This window comes from Pinus tabuliformis, chromosome 6 (assembly GCF_031772625.1).
Source record: "Pinus tabuliformis cultivar Carrire ecotype Pingquan chromosome 6, CPIR1, whole genome shotgun sequence".
Classification (NCBI taxonomy): Eukaryota; Viridiplantae; Streptophyta; class Pinopsida; order Pinales; family Pinaceae; genus Pinus; species Pinus tabuliformis.
This window is the reverse complement of record NC_142292.1, coordinates 1,710,364,533-1,710,378,788: the sequence shown is the minus strand read 5'-3', so window position 1 is coordinate 1,710,378,788 and position 14,256 is coordinate 1,710,364,533. Positions and strand designations below refer to the sequence as shown.

General features: G+C 35.6%; 1 pseudogene; it reads right to left on the bottom strand.

The window, feature by feature from the left end:
* Nucleotides 1-11,263: 11,263 nt before the first annotated feature.
* On the bottom strand, nt 11,264-12,883 carry LOC149265584 (cytochrome P450 94B3 pseudogene; annotated as a pseudogene).
* Nucleotides 12,884-14,256: the final 1,373 nt, after the last annotated feature.

Here is a 14,256-nt window from a genome sequence, read left to right as displayed (position 1 = left end):
GTTATCTACTAGCAATTTAATTGAATTTATCAATGACACTCTTTATCTGTCTAATATGATTTCACAGTGTAATCCAGGAAAATTGACATCGGCCAAAGTCTTGGAACAAACATGCAATTAGGAATTGGAAAAGAAAGGAAGACTAATCACTGGTATCCAAAGTTTAACTTGGGATAGCTTTTGGTTTTTCTTAATCAATCCATACAATCAAAGGGCTGCACTCAAATGTTTAACTGATGTTATCAGTGGCATGATCCCCGAGATCCAAGATGCCACATATTCGGCTCAATTGAATTCTCACCTAAGCCGTCCTCCAGAGTTGCAACCGATGCTAGATATTTGCCAGCTCAAGCTGAAGGGAGATCATCCGAAACAATGAATCATGCTGCCAACTAAGGACAAGCCATTTTTGAAGAGATGTTCATGGCATAGTTGTACCAATTAAATAGCACTTTTATTTTGTAATTAGTTAGTTTAATTAGTATTTATAGGCCCTTTCATGCATTTGGAAAGGGTCCTCAGTTTTTGTATGAACTCAAATCAGAAAGTCACGCTATTGTGCTTCTGATCTATTTTTTATAAAGACTGGGCCAGTATTCTGAATTTTGACGAAGAAATCTTTGATGATATGTGCACTATTGCCTTTTGTGGAAGTGTTTCTAAGTTGGAGAAAGGAATTTGAATGCGGTTGATATTCGGAGTGACTCAAATAAACATATGGTACTATTATCTATGCTCTTGTGTCATTTTTATGTGAATCAACATTCGTTTAAATTTTGCTATCATTGAATATATATATGTATTTTAACAACAATCCTTGTACTTTTCACTATTGAATGTCCAAAGACTGTTATTCTTTCAATCATATCTATGTTTGTGATATATATGAGGAATAGTGTTATAATGTTTGCTTGATTGCTTTGTTCAACTATTTGGGCTTAGTAATTATCATATGAATAAACATATTTTCTTACCAACAAGAGTCATCTATATGCCTGTTTGTGAATGAAGACTATCCAAAATTACAGTAAAAACAACAATTTCCCAAGATAGAATAGTTGTTTATAATTTTATTTTTAGATTAGAACGTTCATGCCTTATCATTAGATATTAGAGAATCAATCATTTATCCATCCTATTTACCAATCATTGGGAAACTGGTCCCATTATATCCAGTCGGAGCCACCACACCAAATGGAAAAGGAGCTGCCTTTAAGGTCCGGACCGGGTGGTTATCCCCGATGTTGATGCAGCGATTTTCGAGGCCTCAATAGGCCTCTAATTTATTCATTTTCCATTATTTTCCTTCAATTTACTCCTCACATGCAACTTGTGACCTTTCACCTTTTCTCCTAATTCACTTTATTTTCATAAATAAATGTGCCAAAAAAGCCTTTTTGCCTTCTAATGCCTTTTTCTTAGCCTTTTAATGCCTTTTCCTTTGCCAATTTTCCTCAGCCAAAACACACATCCAGTGATCCCACTAGGATATATTTGCCCAACATTCAGATTGGAATAAGTGCACCTTAACCGTATTCTTATTTTTCCCTTTATTTACATTATTACATGAACTTTTTCACGAGGGATGTTACATCAACCTTTCACAACTTCGACCTAAGTGCAACTTCACATCTTCAATGCATCTTTACAACTTCGATGTAGCTTCACAACTTTGATGTAGCTTCACAGCTTCGAAGCAACTTCAAAATTTCGTCTTTCCCAATAAGTCTAAAAACCCTAACATGAGAGAGAGAGAAAGAGGCCCAAAACTTGAATCTTTCTCTACTTCTCCTTTTTCATCTTTTTTCTAGCTTCTATCTTGTGGAGATTGAACTTCCTTGAGAGTGTGTTCAAATGAGGTCAATTTCCTTATTTATAGGCTTTTGAGGGGTACAGTTTGCTATCTTTATGCCTACTTGTCCTTTCATGTAGGCTAACTTGATGTTTGCACCATGACGAGGTCTTAGAGGGTCTTTTGACTCAAATAAAGTTTCTTTAAAATATGTAACATGGCCAAAAGGGTATTTTATACATGACAATGACTCAGTTGACTTTTAGGCTCAATGATAAGCCCTAGAAGCACTCAATGGGTGTTTGACCTAAAAATAAATCTCCCTTTAGCAAGAAACCCACACCTTAGGAATATCAATAATAAATTTATTTTTCTCTTCTTCATTAGATACATAAAACCATGATTGAATGTACCATTATGAATACCAAACCTCATTACCTATTTAAACACGTCGCAACCCTTCAAGATTAATCTAGGTTTTACAATCCCTAGTTTTACAATACTCATTTACACATTCTTCAATAGTTCATATGGTATTGCGAGTTCATTCTAGACTTCCAATAATCGTAGAAATACTAGTAGCCAAAACATCTTTCCATATATGTCATCTTGATCAAATCAAGTAGTTGAAACTCCATCATCTTTTGATAATCAACTATAAAGAGTTTCAAGGGATTTACTTCAGAATTTATAACTAAGCTTCTTGCGAAGGACCATTTTAACTTCAGGAATCTTTGAAATTTGATCTTCATGATGCAATCCATCCACAAGGTTATACAAGAACCTATATAAGAGATTTAGATATCTCTTATATTCAAGATAACTTATGTTTTCAAGTCACATTGATCTTTAGGTATCTTGAATATTTTTAGTTTATTTGGTCCATTCAAGACTTATCAAAATATTATATTTGAATCTCATGTAAGACAATAATCCAAACAAAATGACATAGTCCTTTTACTAATAAAGAAGCTATAGTATTGGAAAGGCATACTTCAAGAATCTTCAAGCACTTTTTCATCCAATACGATTATGCCTACATTCATGTAATGCAAGAGATAACACATAACACATATTTCATTAAATTTGGAATTAAATAGTGGATCTAGAATTTCAAAATAACTGAAAAACTCAATTTTAGTGAAGTGTCAGTGATAAAAAATTTCTAGTTTTAATGAAATATGTGTTCCATGATAGATTCCACATCACACATCAATATTTGTACAGGTACTATCCTTAATAACTTAATTTAATGCATATGTTTTCAAATCATTGACAAAATATTCCAAAGTATTTCATTCCTCAAGGCATATTTGTCATCAATGACTCTTGTTAATTTCACTAGATTTCTTGTAATTTTGCATTCCCATGATGGACCTGTCGTTGTAAATATTCAATACTTCAACCATAGCATACATTCTAGTGGCCAAAACAGAATTATGAGGTTTATGAAAATGAAACCACCCCTTCCCACATTTACCTAATTTCACTGACTTGCGTGGGTAAACATGAGACAAAGAGTTACTATGACATGACCTAACACCCAATCTCTAGTTAAGGAAGTGGGGCCTACAACTGATAACAAACTAACAACTCACAGCATCCCTTGGGGCCACAGGGCACTCAGAGGACAAAGGACCACCAAAGGTGACCAAACCCTGAGTTGGGGATCTTTTTCACTAACCTGGACTCCCAACGGCATGGATGACAAGGCTTAGGTGCCATTATAGGCCTCCAATTACATTTACAACACTGCCTACATGTGGTTGTGACCTAACTTTCCTAGTTCAGAGGGTGCAGTCCTGAGATCTGAGCCACAATTCAAGGGAAACCTCCAAAACATTGCCCAAAACTACTTAAGATTTCCCAAAATCATAACTGACATGAAAACAAAACTACACATTCAAATTTGAATCACAAATTGACTTAGACTGCCTAGAACTCACTAGACATTTTGTTAAACACATGGAAAACATGTAAGCTATAGGTCATGAATACATATCTGATCATAATAGTCTGAGATTCATCTGAGAATCACCGAGAATTCCTTATGCCCTCTCCATATAGCCATAACAATACCTATTATTCCATACATTAATCAACCAATTAATAACTAAATAATTCATGACAAGATCCATAGATGGTACACGTCATATAACCAACATATAACCAAAAAATTAACAACATAGAAACCATGGAAAACCAACCATAATATCACCAGCATAATCACTACAAATGCTCACTGATTACAAGAAGAAAATGTCTCATATTAATATGTGAAAATACCAACCAATTCAAGGACTTCCACGTAACACCTAACCATAGATTGGGCTGAACGATATTTCTGTATTAGCCAATCACCCTTGAACCATATTCCAAGCATGAATGTGGGATCTTGTGGAATAAACCAAAAAAAAATCAAACCAGACTTCCAGAGGTGAAACGACCTCAACCCTCAACCACAGTGATTCCACCTTCATAGTGGGACATTACTAAAACTTACCAAATCGTTCTCTACCCAAGCTATCCAGGGCTCCAGGAACTAGTAACTCAACCCACAACCTTGCAAGGCTCTAGAGTGCTTGTACAACCTGGCTCCAGGGACTAGTAACTCAACGCACCAAGGGTTCCATATATTTTGTCCCAACCTAGGTTCTAGGACTAGTAACTGAACCCAAGATGTTCCATGGCTTCCAGAGAATTTATTCCAACCCACATCCATAAGGAACCTAAGCACCAATAAAAAAAAAACAAGTGGAAAACCCAGAACACTGTGGATATGAAGGAAATGGCAAGGCAAGGCTAAAACCACTGTGAATCCAAGAAAATATTCATTCCAATGATAACACATAATCAAAAAATCACATGCATATACCATGCATCCATAAATTAGCAAGGGAATCACACATGCAACCTATTACCTGCAAAATCAATCTAGTTGTAGTTGTTGATCCAATTATTCCCTTGCACTTTCTTACTTTCATTTTCCTTCTTTATCCAAATCCAATGTATGCCAAAGTGATCCAAGAATACTCTAAGTGTGCAAGAGTGTGAGAAAATGAGAGAATGAAAGAGAGCTCTAAAACTGAATTGATAAAAAGCTAGCGATTAATCCTTAGAATCCTTTCTATCATTGAGGCCTCTATTTTCTTAATTTTTCTTCAATTTTCCTCTCATGCAAATATGTGTCCTTTCACCTTCCTTTTCTCCTATTTTCATTTATTTCATAAATAAAATGACAATTCAAGCCACTTTGTCTCTACCAATTCCTTTTCCAATTTCCATAGCCATCAATTAATCACAAACGATACCTATCACTATGTTTTTCCCAAAATTTAGCTTGGAATACGAGTTCGATGACCTTGGTTTTATTTTATTTACATAGAAAATCAACCAGGGGCTATTACAAAACCCTACCCCTTGGGGAACACCATCTTTCGTGCTCTATGACGCGTATGACCAACAAACCAATGAAAACAAAACATACTTCCCATGGAGCTTTATAAAATAGCTCATTGTAGTATTTACAATGAAATTATATTGATAAACAAAAAAAACATATCGCTTGTTAAATCTTTATAAGACACATCATTGCGGTATTACAACAACATCCATATATACATATACATATACCAAAAACTCATTTTCCCAATCAAAAAATAATGAAGGATACATAGCCTGCATCTAATCATCCATCTCCCATATAGCTTCATTAGGCCCAAAGTATTTCCACTACACTTTAACCTGCATGATCGCGGAGCATGATATTTTTCTGCTGCAATATGCATTATGGTTCTCGATGGAATTCTCCCTCTGCTTCTGCCTATAATAAAGACTAATTAATCATGATCAACATTTTTGACATACCTCTTAAGTAATGAAACATGGAAAACAACATGTACTTTCAGTGTCAGAGGCAGTGCAAGTTTATAGGCCACTTGTATAATCCTCTCAAGGATCCCAAAAGGTCCACAATATCGAGGTTCTAGTTTGGCACATGTTCCAATCCTCAAGGAGCTCCTTTTAGGCTTGATTTGCAAATACAGAAGCTCCACAACTTGAAACTCCTTAAATATCCTATGATGATCTGCATAACTCTTCTTCCTATCATGTGTTTCCTTTCAAATTCCTTTTAATAACCTGCATTTCCTGTTCCATCTCTGCCAACATATTCATTCCAATCAACAACCTGTTCACTAGTCAGTAGCTGATAGAAGTATTGCAACTCCACACATAAAGTTCCTCAAACAAACTCATCTTCAAGGATTCCTGATACCCATTATTATAATAAAAATCTACGAGTGGAAGATACTCCACCCACTTCCATTGCTGATGCATGACATACATCCTCAACCTCTCCTCAAGAATCCTATTAGCCCTCTCTATCTATCCATTTGTGTGTGGATGATAAGTTGTACTAAAGGATAACTCTATCCCCAAACCTGCAAACAAATCTTTCCAAAACTTGGAAGTGAACTTGGCATCTATGTTAGATACAATATTCTTAGGAACACCATGCAACCTCACTATCTCCTTGATGAAAATATGAGCTACCTCACTACCTGAATTCACATAATTAACTCCAATGAATTGCACTACCTTATTTAACCTGTCAACCACAACCATGGTAGAATCATGTTTCTTTGATGTCCTCGGAAAACCTGTAATGAAGTCCATGTAAATGACCTCCCATTTCCACTCCATAAGTGTAATTGGATGTAATAAGCCACCAGGATGCTTACACTCTTCATTTAACTACTAATAGTCCAAACATATTGCAACAAACTCAACCACCTATTTCTTCAAGTTTGGCCAATAGTAGAACTCCTTAACTATCATCAATGTCTTCTAATATCCCGAGTGACCTAAATACAACATAACATGAAACTCCCTTAGGATAATCTTCTTGAGCTCATTTTTGTCTGGCACATAAATCCTTTTCCCGAATTTAGCCAAGCCAACTGTTGCCGTGTGATATTCCTCAACCCTATCACCTTCACCTTGTTGTTGTAACTTATGCCTCAACTGTTGATACCTATCATCATGATGTCCTACCTACAAGATCTGATCCTACAAGTTTGTCCCATAAGAACTCACTGCTACAATGTGATTCACCTATACTCTTCTACTAAAAGCATCTGCATCGATGTTCTCCTTTTGGTTAATGCTCTTGATCTCTAATTCAAACTCACTAATAGTAGCCAACCATCTAGCTTGCCTAGCATTCAAATTAGGTTGATCAAACAAGTACCTCAACCCATTATGATCACTCATCAAGACGAACCTCCTACCAAGAAGATATTGTCTCCACATCTTCAGTGCATGAATGATAGCTACCAACTCAAGATCATGTGTCACATAGTTATGTCATACTCATTCAACTTCCTTGACTCATAGCATTCTACCTTTCCTTCTTGCATTAAGACTCCACCAAGTCCTCTCTTGCAAGCATTTATACATAACACGAACTCTTTATCTGGATCTACAATCTTCAGAATTGGAGCATTTGTAAGTGCTTCAACTGCTTAAAACTACCTGCACACTCTTCAGTCCATTCAAACTCCTTCCTTTTCTGCTACAAAGATGTAATAGGATAGGAAATCAACGTTACGGTAGTGGTAATTTCCTTCTGGTGGTGGCCGATAAATGTGATCGAGGAATAGTGACTTCCTTCCTATAGTCGTTGGAGAAATAAGAGAAGGTCATATCCTTGATCAAGTAGGAGTAAGAGTCTATGCCAATGCAAGATGTAATAAGACATTTTCTTTATAATAGAAGAAAACACAAATAACATCTATGACTGTTTTTGGGTTTTCCACCTAAGATATGATGTTCCTATGAATTGATGATGTCTTGAATTCTTATGGTTCACATACCTTTAAGTTTAAATGTTACTCATCGCTCACTATATATGCCTAGATATATTGCTTAATGTGGTGGTAATTAAATGATAGTTTAAGTAACGCTGAAATTTAAATGTTACTCATCGCTCACTATATATGCCTAGATATATTGCTTAATGTGGTGGTAATTAAATGATAGTTTAAGTAACGCTGAAATTTAAAATATAAATTGAGTAAAATTTAGTTTAGCATAAAATATTAATTAGTCTCATTCTTAATATTTCTAACACAATTTAATAATAATAAAAATTAAATTTTAATTTTAAAAACCATTTCCTAAATAAACATACTTATTAACAAATCATCAAAATTATACTGCACCTAGAAGTGCATCTGCAAGTGTGTCTGCAGCCACAACCAAGTAGAGTCATCCGAAAGGAAAGGAAAGGAATGTAAAAGGGCAATTGTCCAAACGTTGAACAGCATTACGATTGCAATTAGTTCAGTTGTTCAGGTCATTGAACCTAATGATTAAAATTAAATTTAAATTTTAAAAACCATTTCCTAAATAAACATACTTATTAACAACTCATCAAAATTATACTGCACCTAGAAGTGCATCTGCAAGTGTGTCTGCAGCCACAACCAAGTAGAGTCATCCGAAAGGAAAGGAATGGAATGTAAAAGGGCAATTGTCCAAACGTTGAACAGCATTACGATTGCAATTAGTTCAGTTGTTCAGGTCATTGAACCTAATGACGGTATAAAAGAAAGGACATTGAACATGACCTGAAGCTTAGTTGGTAGAAAACGTACTCGAATGTGAACACGAAGTGAAGCCAAGTTAATAGAAATCGTACTAAAAATAAATGGTTCAAAGGATTCAAGACATATAAATATTTTATTGGAACAAGACGTTGATTTGGTATGGAAAATAAATGGAGGCAACACTATCGGAAAGAAAACCTGGAAAAGTCATCCACCTTCAGTAATAATAAGATCTAATAGATAATTCAAGTCCCACAGCCGATTTAAATTATAATCAACATGTTTTCAAAAGGTGGTGATTACTTTTAACTCAAAAGCGATCCATAAACTAACTGAGAAGACTATTAAACAAACCACCGATAATATATATACAGCTGAGAAGACTATTCAACAGACCATCTACAACTGCTGGCGCGGGGATTCTACTCCGTCAAACTATATTTATCAATCAACTGATGGTGGTGGGATTCCACTCGGTCAAACTAGATTTATCCTCGTCCAAATCAGAGCCCACCAAAACCTAGACACACCAACAAGATGAGAAATATCGCACGACAATTAACCACTGCATTGCATTTATCTTTAACAATGGCCAAATTGAGTACACGATGATGTCTCTGATACTTTCACCAGGCATATACTAAAAATAATCTGCAGGAATTTAAAAATAATCTGCACGAATTTAAAATGAGTAGTTTTTTAAGTGTCATTTTTTAAAAGTTTATATTAGATTTTCCATGAAAATTTAGAATAAAATTTGTGGCCAAATCTTGATTTGTATGGTTTAAATTATGACTTTGAATTTAGCTCAAAAAAGTGTTTAACCTTTGGGAGAAATATGGGTCCAATCATAAGCAGTTTTCTCAAGGCTTCGAATTGAGATCTGAGAAGCGCCTCATAGGAAACCGGTTACTTCTTTTTTTTGGAGTAATGGACAATATCAAAGTTATTGTGCATTTTATAATATTGTATGAGGGTGATGTGTAAGTATGTTTGTCTGTCCAATAAATAATAGTAAAAAATCTTGTTCCAAAATATATTTCTTTTAATTAAATATTTTTAAAATGAATCTTTAAAAGGAAAACCATATTTTATGGATATACTAAAATCTTTAAAAACAAATATTTCCACATCAAAATTGTAATAATTGAAAATTTTTGTTATCATAGATAAAACAACTACAATACAATTATATCATGCATTTAATAGTTCTTTTATCATATAGGTTGAATTAGAATGGATCATAAACTTACCTTCAACAAAATTGTTTACCACATTAAAATTTTAATTTAGATAAAATTTTAAATATCTTTACTCTTTACTAAAGCAAATATCATTTCTTAAATCAAAGTAAAAAGGTTAATTCAACACAAAAATGGAAAATCTTACTACAATATATTTTTCTTGATTAAATATTTGTAAAATGAATGTTTAAGAGAAACCCATAATCTATAGATATATGAAAATCTCGAAAAAAATCTATTTTCCTATCAAAATTATAATATTTAAAAATTTTGTTATCATCACATGTTAAAAACATCTTTAAATCTAATATTAGTATTGAAAAATTACTATTAAAATTTTAATTTAGGTAAAATTTTAAATATCTTTACTCTTTACTAAAGCAAATATCATTTCTTAAATCAAAGTAAAAAAGTTAAATTCCCCACAAAAAATGGAAAATCTCACTCCAATATATATAAATTATAGTGAGCTCGGGAGGAATAAAATCTTAAATCAAAATAGATAATTTGTTTCTTTACAATTTTATTATTTGGTCTCAGGGGACGTTAACCATCATCATCATCATCATCATCATCAAATTATTAATATGAAAATCTCCAAAAAAATCTATTTTCCTATCAAAATTGTAATATTTAAAAATTTTGTTATCATCACATGTTAAAAACATCTTTAAATCTAATATTAGTATTGAAAAATTACTATTAAAATTTTAATTTAGCTAAAATTTTAAATATCTTTACTCTTTACTAAAGCAAATATCATTTCTTAAATCAAAGTAAAAAAGTTAAATTCCCCACAAAAAATGGAAAATCTCACTCCAATATATATTAATATTATTAAATTTAATAACTTTGGATTAATACAATATTAGAATATAAATATCTTTTAAAATAAAAACATATTTCACCCATCAATCTTTGATAAATCCGAAATTAAAATAGATTTATGCTAAAATAAAGACTAAACAAAACATAAAGAATGAAAAAGTCAACCATGACCCTACAAATTAGGGGCATATAACAAGCATTTCTTAAAATCACAATGACATTTGTTTTCTTTCACCATTACCTAAAATCATGATGATATTTGACCTAATCAGAGTCTTTGGGTAGAAAAGATAACCAACAGCTGTGGTTAATCATCTAACCCTGATCAACCACACTTGGTTCGAAACGCCCAGGACTTTACCAAAAAAATATTGCTTAATTCATTAAATAAAACTTAAATTCATTGAAAAAAGAAAAAGAAAAAGATATTTGAAGTCATTCACGCTATAAAGGATAAGCATTTACAAGCATTTACAACGTTTACAATGTTCCAAAATCATACATATATTAATTAATATTCTAAAACAAGGAAGTTACGCCAACCAGATGGTAAAGTAATTAAAGCAAGTAAAGTGAGGCCGATTATAGGCTAGAGTGTGTCCATCATTGCCAAAAGAAGAAAACGTTAAAGGAATATATCCGATCGTCTTTGTCTGCATCCGATTGCCGATAAGAAGAAAATGTTAAAGGAATATATGCGATCGTCTTTGTCTGCCTTCGATTACGCTAATTCGTTTTTGTAAAGTGAACCACAACGAAGAAACAATGGAGTAAAAGAAGCGCTACTACTATGGAATAACGCCGACCTCCCTTTTTTCAACCATGATGGGAAAGCCGCCCTTCATGCGCCCAGTCAAGCAGTGAATGAGCTCTGGAGTTCCCACATCATGGGGCCTCAATTTGAACATGGAAATCACAGTCGCCGCAACATACTTCATCTGCATAAACGCCATTTCTTTTCCCAGACAGGCCCGCAGGCCACCATGGAACACTGGGTACTTGAAGGGACTCTGCGGAACGAAATGACCATCCTCATCCACCCACCTCTCGGGCTTGAATTGGAGACAGTCGGCGCCCCATATGGCTTCCATTCGACCCATGGCGTACGTATGGTAAGTCACCCGATTACCTTTGTCCACAAAAGTACCGTCGGGCAGAACGTCATTGTGGAGAGCGTGCTTGGAGTCGAAGAGGACTGGCGGATAGAGTCTCATCGATTCACTAATTGAGGCATGCAGATAATACATGTTCTTCAGATCCTCGTAGGAAAATACGAAGAGATTTCCGTCCCGTTTGGCTTCGGGCTTGACAGCCATGATACGGATTATCTCATCGTGTATTGCTTCCTCCACATGGGGATGTGAGGAGAGGAGCCAGAAGAACCACGTTAGTGCAGCTGAGGTGGTGTCTCTGCCAGCCAAGACGAAACTGATGATGGAATCTCGAAGAAATTCTTCCGAATGATAGGGGTTCGGTTCCGGAGAATCGGGTTGTAGGTTGGCGAGCATGATGAATCTAGAGAGCAGGTCCTGTTTGCAGGGAACGCCGCAGGCGATCTCTTGTCTACGCTGACGAATAACATCCATGGCGAAGTGGTGCACGACCTCCACCGTTCGGGAGAGGCGCCTCTCTGAGCCGACGTTAAGCATCCTCTTGATCTTCCACGTCAGCGAGATCGGCTCAGTGGCCCTCCTAGCGCTTAGCTCAGTAGCCACATCGAAATTCTGCCAGAACTCTGATACTGGAAGGCCCACATCGAGAAAAGCCGGGTCCACACCGAACGCAACTTTGCATATATTATCAAATGCGAAACGCTGCAGAATATCCTGCAAATCCAAGCAGCTACCCCGCTCGCTTGCCTCCTCTAAAATTTTCAAGAGTCGAACCGTGACAGTCTCGACGACTCGTAGAACGAAATTGCGGATAGAATGGGTGTTGAACTCGTAGCTGGCGACTTTCCTCTGCAACTTCCAGGCGTCTCCATCGGAATTGAAGATCCCCGTGCCCAGAAGATCGTGCAAAACTGCAGTGAAAGGCTCTCCCTTAGGGTAATTTTCGAACCGCGTCTTCACAATGTGCTCCACATTGTCGGGATTCGCCGTCACGACTGTTCGAAGGCCTCCGAGTCGCTCCACCACGATGGTCTGCGTGGGGGAATCTGAGAGCATCTGGGTGTACCATTCTAATTGTCTGCTTCGATTCCTCCAAAATGCAAACAGCGAGCCCACAACCGGATACCGTCTGGGTCCGTCGTTCACCGTTTTGCATGATATAAATTCTCGCTTGATGTACAGAAATATGAAGTAAAACAGCAATGGAACAGCAATTGGCAATACATAGACGAAGAACATTAATATTAAATCCTTCCTCTGGATGAGCAGGGAGCGTAAACCTAAAAATTCCTCCATTAAGTTGCCCCACTCTTTCTTGCACTCGCAACAAGAAACTTCCGCCTTTATTACGACGGGCGTGACAGGCGGTGTTTTACGCTACGGTTTTCTATAATCAAACCAACCAACGCTGCTTATCCGACGCTGTCTTTGAAATGCGCTAACTGAAAGTAATTCTAATAAATTTTATTATGTCAAACTTTCATATTTATATCGCAAAAACCCGTATTACGACTAGAAAACCGACTCAACCGTTAATTTCTTGACCAAAATCGTTTTTTTGGAGTGGAAAAAAACGATTTCTTCTCATTGAAAACGAAAAAGAGAGTACATTTACTCACATATATCTCATAGATTCATTGGGTATGATAGAATTGTATACATGATTGCTCTGATTTTGTGTTTTTTTTATTCCACTTCTTGTAACTTCTGTTATAATTCTATTCTAAAAGCGCTTTTATTGTACTGTTTATCTAGAATTTTATATCTCCAAAATATGACATCATAGGTGTTATTCTATATCCATCATTTGTTTGAGCTTCAGTTCAATAGTCTTTATTAAAAAAAAAATGTTCCTCGACAGATTTGTTACACTTTAGGTAGAGTTTATGCTTCTAACATTCATCAAAATATTTTGAACATTGGCCATAAAGAAGAATTTACCTAGGTCTATGTTGATTCCCTTTTTTGAAAGGGGATCTATAACTTGGTTGTGTTCCCTGTATATGTGTTGGAAGGAGATGTTCTGAAAAGTACTTACCAGAGTCTTTATGCATCACATCTAGCTGGATAATATAGGAGGGTTGAAATGTGTATACTTGTTAACCCATTCAATGACACTTTTAGCATTGTCATGGACATGCAATTACTCTAGCTCTAGCCATTTGTAAAAAATGAGAACACCCCAAAGTGCGATAATTTCAGCCATGCTATTTGTGCCCTCTTAACCATCCCACATAAATGATAGTATCTTCCGAGTTCTAGGACGATAAAGTCATTGCATCCACATCTTCACTACTGGTTGGCCCCATCAAAAAATCCTGAAGCGAATTTCTCCCAGATGTCCTTATACTTGACCTCCCTCTTATGTATATGCTTCGTCTTAGGCCCGATGTGAGGAAAGTATGTGACTAATTTCTTCACTACCTCCGAACGAAAGGTATTTTTTTCTAAAAACTCCACGAGTTCATTAATGAATGTAGAAACCAACCAGGATGGGACTACCATGTTCCACTCGACCATAGATTGACTGAGCCAAATCTCTCTTTAGCCAATAACCCCTGTGCCATATTCCAAGCATGAATGTGTGACTCATAACCAATGAAAAAGAACCAAACAAGCATGGATGCTACCAAAGTTCTCCACCTACACCATGACGAATTTTAGTGCTT